The sequence below is a fragment of the Ranitomeya imitator genome, chromosome 3 (genome assembly GCF_032444005.1).
Source record: "Ranitomeya imitator isolate aRanImi1 chromosome 3, aRanImi1.pri, whole genome shotgun sequence".
NCBI classification, from domain to species: domain Eukaryota; kingdom Metazoa; phylum Chordata; class Amphibia; order Anura; family Dendrobatidae; genus Ranitomeya; species Ranitomeya imitator.
The window spans coordinates 823,620,197-823,627,958 of NC_091284.1; positions in this window are offsets into that span (position 1 = coordinate 823,620,197).

Here is a 7,762-nt window from a genome sequence, read left to right on the forward strand (position 1 = left end):
TCCACTAAGATATATTTTGAAATTAATGAATATATACTATATATATATATATATATATATATATATATATATATATATATATATATATACATATACACACACACTAGATGGTGGCCCAATTCTAACGCATCAGGTATTCTAGAATATGCATGTCCACGTAGTATATTGCCCAGCCAGGTAGTATATTGCCAGCCACGTAGTATATTGCCCAGTCACATAGTATATTGCCCAGCCACATAGTATATTGCCCAGCCACGTAGTATATTGCCCAGTCACGTAGTATATTGCCCAGCCACATAGTATATTGCCCAGTCACATAGTATATTGCCCAGCCACGTAGTATATTGCCCAGCACAGAGCCACGTAGTATATTGCCCAGCCACGTAGTATATTGCCCAGCCACGTAGTATATTGCCCAGCACAGAGCCACGTAGTATATTGCCCAGCCACGTAGTATATTGCCCAGTCACGTAGTATATTGCCCAGCCACGTAGTATATTGCCAGGCACAGAGCCACGTAGTATATTGCCCAGCCACGTAGTATGTTGCCCAGCCACGTAGTATATTGCCAGCCACATAGTATATTGCCAGCCACATAGTATATTGCCCAGTCACGTAGTATATTGCCCAGCCACGTAGTATATTGCCCAGCCCACGTAGTATATTGCCCAGCCACGTAGTATATTGCCCAGCCACGTAGTATATTGCCCAGCCACGTAGTATATTGCCCAGCCACGTAGTATATTGCCCAGCCACGTAGTATATTGTCCAGTCACGTAGTATATTGCCCAGCCACGTAGTATATTGTCCAGCCACGTAGTATATTGCACAGTCACGTAGTGTATTGCCCAGCCACGTAGTATATTGCCCAGCCACGTAGTATATTGCCCAGTTACGTAGTATATTGCCCAGTCACGTAGTATATTGCCCAGTCACGTAGTATATTGCCCAGCCACGTAGTATATTGCCCAGCCACATAGTATATTGCCCAGCCACGTAGTATATTGCCCAGCCACGTAGTATATTGCCCAGTCACGTAGTATATTGCCCAGCCACGTAGTATATTGCCCAGCCACGTAGTATATTGCCCAGCCACGTAGTATATTGCCCAGCCACGTAGTATATTGCCCAGTTACGTAGTATATTGCCCAGTCACGTAGTATATTGCCCAGCCACGTACTATATTGCCCAGTCACGTAGTATATTGCCCAGTCACGTAGTATATTGCCCAGCCACGTAGTATATTACCCAGCCACGTAGTATATTTCCCAGTCACGTAGTATATTGCCCAGTCATGTAGTATATTGCCCAGTCACGTAGTATATTGCCCAACCACGTAGTATATTGCCCAGTCACGTATTATATTGCCCAGTCACGTATTATATTGCCCAACCACGTAGTATATTGCCCAGTCACGTAGTATATTGCCCAGTCACGTATTATATTGCCCAACCACGTAGTATATTGCCCAGCCACGTAGTATATTGCCCCGCCACGTAGTATATGCCGCATATGCAGCATCGATAGTAAAAAGTTGGGGACACACAGGGTTAATAGCGGCGGTAACGGAGTGCGTTACCCGTGGCATAACGCGGTCCGTTACCGCCGGCATTAACCCTGTGTTAGCGGTGACCGGAGAGGAGTATGCACTGACTGCGGGTAGTAAGGAGCGGCCATTTTCTTCCGGACCGTGCCCGTCGCTGATTGGTCGCGGCAGCCATGACAGGCAGGTGGCGAGACCAATCAGCGAATGAATAACCGTGACAGACAGACGGAAGTGACCCTTAGACAATTATATAGTAGATACACGATATATGATCCACTGTATGCATTGGTAACGGCAGATATTAATGCAGACACATACACGTACGGTGAGGCTACAGCTTCCCATCCTGATGTGCACTTGTGCCTTTATGCCCCCACTTTAAACCAGGGCTGGGGGTCTAAGGAAAGAGGCGCAACGGGTGATTTCTTTGCATAAGACAGGGTGAGGGACAATGCCATATCTAGTAAAGGGTTAATTATAGAAATGGCTGCAGTGCACGCAGACTGGAGCGGCTCGCACATAGCAACGCAGACCTCCGAGGTTGTCATGCAGCAGAGGCATCGCGCCATAGTCAATGATGCCGGGCCGTCAGCGAGTCCAGGGCTAATTAGCTTATAGGGTCCCGTAATGCAATGAGTGACACGCGAGCACCAGCCCCGCCGCCCCCAATATGTGGGCGAGACCCCGGCACATAATATATGGTCTTAGATTCCCTATGAATAAATACTTTTATTACTAACCATAAGGGTAGGTTACTGCTGTGGGGGCACAACAGGGGCTGGAGACCACCCATGGGCTGCAATACCCAACGCAAGGAACAATAGATGTGTTGTTCAACCTGTCCTACTCTCTAAAGTGAAATGGCTGATAACAGGGAGCAATAGCCGTATTTACCAATGCTTATGCCCTGCACCTCTCCAATCTAAGATGGCTGATAACAGGGAGCAATAGATAGTATTTATCTATAGGGGTAAAGCAATGGCTGGAACCCACCCAATTCCCAATGCTGTTACCGGAGGTGTGAGGTGGGGGGGTCTTAGTCCTTGTCAATTACATGGAAAAGTAGATGTGTCCCCCCTCCCAAGAATGGCTGATAACAGGGGGAAATAGATGTATTTACAGGTGCTTTGTAATTATAGACAATGGAAATCTGTTTAGCCCAGATCAGTACATTTTATTTGCACCGATACATTGTAACAAACCACCAGAGTCGGAGAAAGTTATGCTGATCGTTTTACTCCACAAAAGAAAAGTACAGACGGGATACAAACAGGGATGTTATTATTAACTGACAGCAAGCGGAGATGCTGAAAATGGTTAGGACCTGACGCACAAAGGTACGAAGGAACAGCAGAGACGTAGCTAGAGCTTTTGCCGCCCGGGGCTGATCCCGAGTTTGGCGCCCCCCCCCCCCATCCCCCCCCCCCCCCCCAGCTCAATACACACAAAGGTTACCAAAAATGGTTTTCCTGTTTTGTAGAACTTAAACTGGGCCTAATGGTGTCACCCCCACATGCCACACCTGTGACTTAATACCACCACACCATGACCAGGCCACATAGTGACCGAATAATACTACATACAAGGGACAAATACCACAACACCATTTCCAGACCACATATTACCACCACATAGTGACTGAATACTACAATACTGATCAGTAATAAAAAAAAAACCACAATACTATCACCATAAGTGCCAGTATTCACAGGAGATCTGTACTTAGTATGCAGTGTCTGTGTAGAGGTAATACAGAGATCACTGGTGACATTATACACAGGACCTCTATATAGTATACAGTGTATAGTGTCAGTGTATAGGTAACACTGACTCACCAGTGACGTCTCTAGGTGAAGTCCTTCATCTTTCATCCAGCACAGACCGCCATCATTCCTTCCAGCCAGGACTCGTTTCTGCAGGAAATAACACAGTTATCTCGAGCTCCGCTTGCAGAACACATTACTTAATTTTTCACAACTTCTACATTACACCACATGAAGAAAAAAAGGTGATATAGTGTCACTCTGCACAGTAACAGGACCGCCCACCCATTTAAAACAGTATACTCAAAAAATAAAATAAATACATCACTGCAGTAACAATATCCCTTAATTATCCCCTATGGTAATAATATTCCCCACCCTGGCCCCGTTTATCTCATTCCTGGCTCCAGCCATATGTTGTCGTATTCTGCCCTCATGAGTATCCATTCTACCCCATATGATCTCCCCATCCTGCCCCACCAGCCTCCATCGTATCCGTCCTGCCCCATGATCCAATCCTGCCCCGTGTCTCCAATCATGCCCCGTATCTACATTCTGCCCATGCCTCAAGTCCTGCCCCCAGTGTGTCCAGCATATTACCCCCATGTTGTCCAGCAATCTGCCCCAGTGTGTCCAGCATATTACCCCCAGTGTGTCCAGCAATCTGCCCCAGTATGTCCAGCATATTACCCCCAGTGTGTCCAGCAATCTGCCCCAGTGTCCAGCCTTTCCCCAGTGTGTCCAGCAGTCTGCCCCAGTGTGTCCAGCATATTACCCCCAGTGTCCAGCATTGCCCCAGTGTGTCCAGTATATTACCCCCAGTGTGTCCAGCAATCTGCCCCAGTGTCCAGCATTGCCCCAGTGTGTCCAGAAGTCTGCCCCAGGGTCTCCAGCATTGCCTCAATGTGTCCTGAAATCTGCCCCATGGTCTCCAGTATTCAGTGTGTCCAGCATTCTGCCCCATAGTCTCCTGTACTGCCCCAGTGTGTCCAGCATTCTGCCCCATGGTCTCCAGTATTGCCCCAGTGTGTCCAGCAATCTGCCCCATGGTCTCCTGTATTGCCCCAGTGTGTCCAGCATTCTGCCCCATGGTCTCCAGTATTGCCCCGGTGTGTCCAGCAATCTGCCCCATGGTCTCCAGTATTGCCCCAGTATGTCCAGCATTCTGCCCCATGGTCTCCAGTATTGCCCCAGTGTGTCCAGCATTCTGCCCCATGGTCTCCAGTATTGCCCCAGTGTGTCCAGCATTCTGCCCCATGGTCTCCAGTATTGCCCCAGTGTGTCCAGCATTCTGCCCCATGGTCTCCAGTATTGCCCCAGTGTGTCCAGCAATCTGCCCCATAGTCTCCTGTATTGCCCCAGTGTGTCCAGCAATCTGCCCCATGGTCTCCTGTATTGCCCCAGTGTGTCCAGCAATCTGCCCCATGGTCTCCTGTATTGCCCCAGTGTGTCCAGCAATCTGCCCCATGGTCTCCTGTATTGCCCCAGTGTGTCCAGCAATCTGCCCCATAGTCTCCTGTATTGCCCCAGTGTGTCCAGCATTCTGCCCCATGGTCTCCAGTATTGCCCCAGTGTGTCCAGCAATCTGCCCCATGGTCTCCAGCATTGCCCCAGCCCCAGACAGTCAGACATAAAGAAAAAAAAAAAAAAAGTAAAATCCTCACCTCTCCCGTTCCCAGCGCAGGTCCGGTGCAGTCAGCGTCTCTCCGGCTCTGCGACGCTCAGGACAGAGAGGCAGAGCGGCGCGCACAGTAGTGACGTCATCGCGCCCTCTGCTCTGAGACGTCGCAGAGTCAGAGGACGCTGCAGCTGCCGGCGCCGCAGGAACCAGGAGAGGTGAGTATAGAGCGGGGGGCGGGGTCCGGTGGTGGGGGGAGCTGGCCCTGGTCGTGGCGGCGGACGGCGCCGCCCGAAGATTTAAAGGGGCGTCTTTTTTTTTTTTATCTTCTTCTCCTGCAGCGCCGGCCGCCCCCAGCATTGTGCCGCCCGGGGCGGACCGCCCCCCCCGCCCCCCCCCTTCCTACGCCACTGAGGAACAGAACTCGGTGATTGGAATTGAAACGGGATCTGGTTGAATCGGATTTATTGTGTTACATGTATTTTTTAATGTTTGGCATTTTTTGTAATATATTTATTATGATCTTTATTTAAAAAACAAAACAAAATGAGCAATCCCAAACTTTTTAGATTCCTTCTGACTTTTCAGTAAAGGTACCGTCACATTAAGCGACGCTGCAGCGATATAGACAACGATGCCGATCGCTGCAGCGTCGCTGTTTAGTCGTTGTGTGGTCGCTGGAGAGTTGTCACACAGACAGCTCTCCAGCGACCAACGATGCCGAAGTCCCTGGGTAACCAGGGTAAACATCGGGCTACTAAGCGCAGGGCCGCGCTTAGTAACCCGATGATTACCCTGGTTACCATTGTAAAAGTAAAAAAAAAAACACTACATACTTACATTTCGGTGTCTGTCGCGTCCCTCGCAGTCAGCTTCCCTGCACTGTGTAAGTGCCGGCCGTAAAGCAGAGCGGTGACGTCACCGCTGTGCTCTGCTTTACGGCCGGCCGGCGCTGACACTGGGGGACGCAGGAGGAGTGCAGGGAAGCGGACGCCGGGGGACGCGACAGACACCGGAATGTAAGTATGTAGTGTTTTGGGTTTTTTTACATTTACAATGGTAACCAGGGTAAATATCGGGTTACTAAGCGCGGCCCTGCACTTAGTAACCCGATATTTACCCTGGTTACAAGTGAACACATCGCTGGATCGGCGTCACACACGCCGATTCAGCGATGTCTGCGGGAGATCCAGCGACGAAATAAAGTACTGGCCTTTCTGCTCCGACCAGCGATGTCACAGCAGGATCCTGATCGCTGCTGCGTGTCAAACACAACAATATCGCTATCCAGGACGCTGCAAAGTCACGGATCGCTATCGTTATCGTTGTGAAGTTGCTCAGTGTGAAGGTACCTTAAGCGTTTACTGCAGTTTCCTTATCATCAGAGGCAGGATTAGAATGACAGATAACACCTCTATATACAGCTGATCCACCAATCATAATATGTGATAATACAGCTCATCCCCACTGTTACAGAACCCCCAGCACCAAGAATATGTTATCCTATATATATATATTATATATAATAGGTTCCATGTGAAATGCATCAGTCCACAGGCTGCATCCCTGGGCAGAGAGGACAAGATATCCCCCTTCTGTCCTCCCCCACCTTTGTAATTCCCCCAGTAAATACCAGCAGGCTCCGGCCCCCTGCGGCTATTGTAACGTATGTCTGCCTGTTTTTTCTATTGGCCTGCCTTGTGTATCTGTGATATATATTCTGTGTGTTGTAAATAAAGTGTGTTCTTTTAGACTGGAAATACCTGGAGTAGCAGTCAGCTTTTATATGCTCCCATGTAATCAAGAAATCCTAGCCAGCGTCCTTCATTCAGAATCCAGCAAAAGCAGAATGGACCTCCTGAAACACGGGGGGTGCTGAAAGAGGTACTACAGCACAGTAGACCCCGTTACACTGGTGGCAGACAGCGGGATGTGATATCCCTTCTACAGGAGGAAAGGAATGAATGGAAGACAACTACCAGAAGTTAAAGAGGACTACACTAAAAGATCTGGTGGAAGCCCGAGGGTTAATCGCCAGCAACAAAACAAAAGCGGATTTGATAGCAGCCATCATAGAACATGACAGTGCAGCGCCCCCCAATGTGAACGTGGAGGAGACTGAATTCCATAGGGAGGTAAAGAACAGACTGGCGTTCTATGGCCCAAACCCTGCAGTAGAGATCATACGAGAGGTGATGGCTGATGTGCGTACTGATCTGAAGGAAAAGATGGCCGAGCGGACCAGGATAGAGCTAACCAAGATGGAGATGGCAGAGCGGACCAAAGTGGAGCTGGCCAAGATGGAGATGGCAGAGCGGAGAGAGGAGAGTCAGCGAGCAAGGGGAGCTCTGGCCTCCGACCAGGTACCTTCAACAGTAAGCCACAAAAAGATCCAGTATAATGCCTTCCGACAGTTGGGGGAGGCAGAGGAAGACATTGATGGCTTTTTGCAGGACTTTGAGCGGCAGTGTGCCCTTCATCAAGTGAAGCCGGAGGAACGGGTTCAAATTCTGGCCAGCAAGCTGACAGGCCGAGCAGCGGACGCCTATCGCACGGTACCTGATGAGGACTGTATGGACTATGAGTGGATCAAAGAAGTGATCTTGGCCCGGTATGCGCTGACACCAGAGGCATACCGCCAAAAGTTCCGCGGACTTATAAAACGAGTAACCGATACCCACGCTGAATGGGCCTGTAAATTACGGCGGTCACTGCTACAGTGGGTACAAGGGAGCCAAGCAACCACTAAGGAGGACGTCCTCCAGCTCTTCTTGTTAGAACGATTCTTTAATGGACTAAACCCCGAGACACAGGAATGGCTTCGGGACAGGCGGC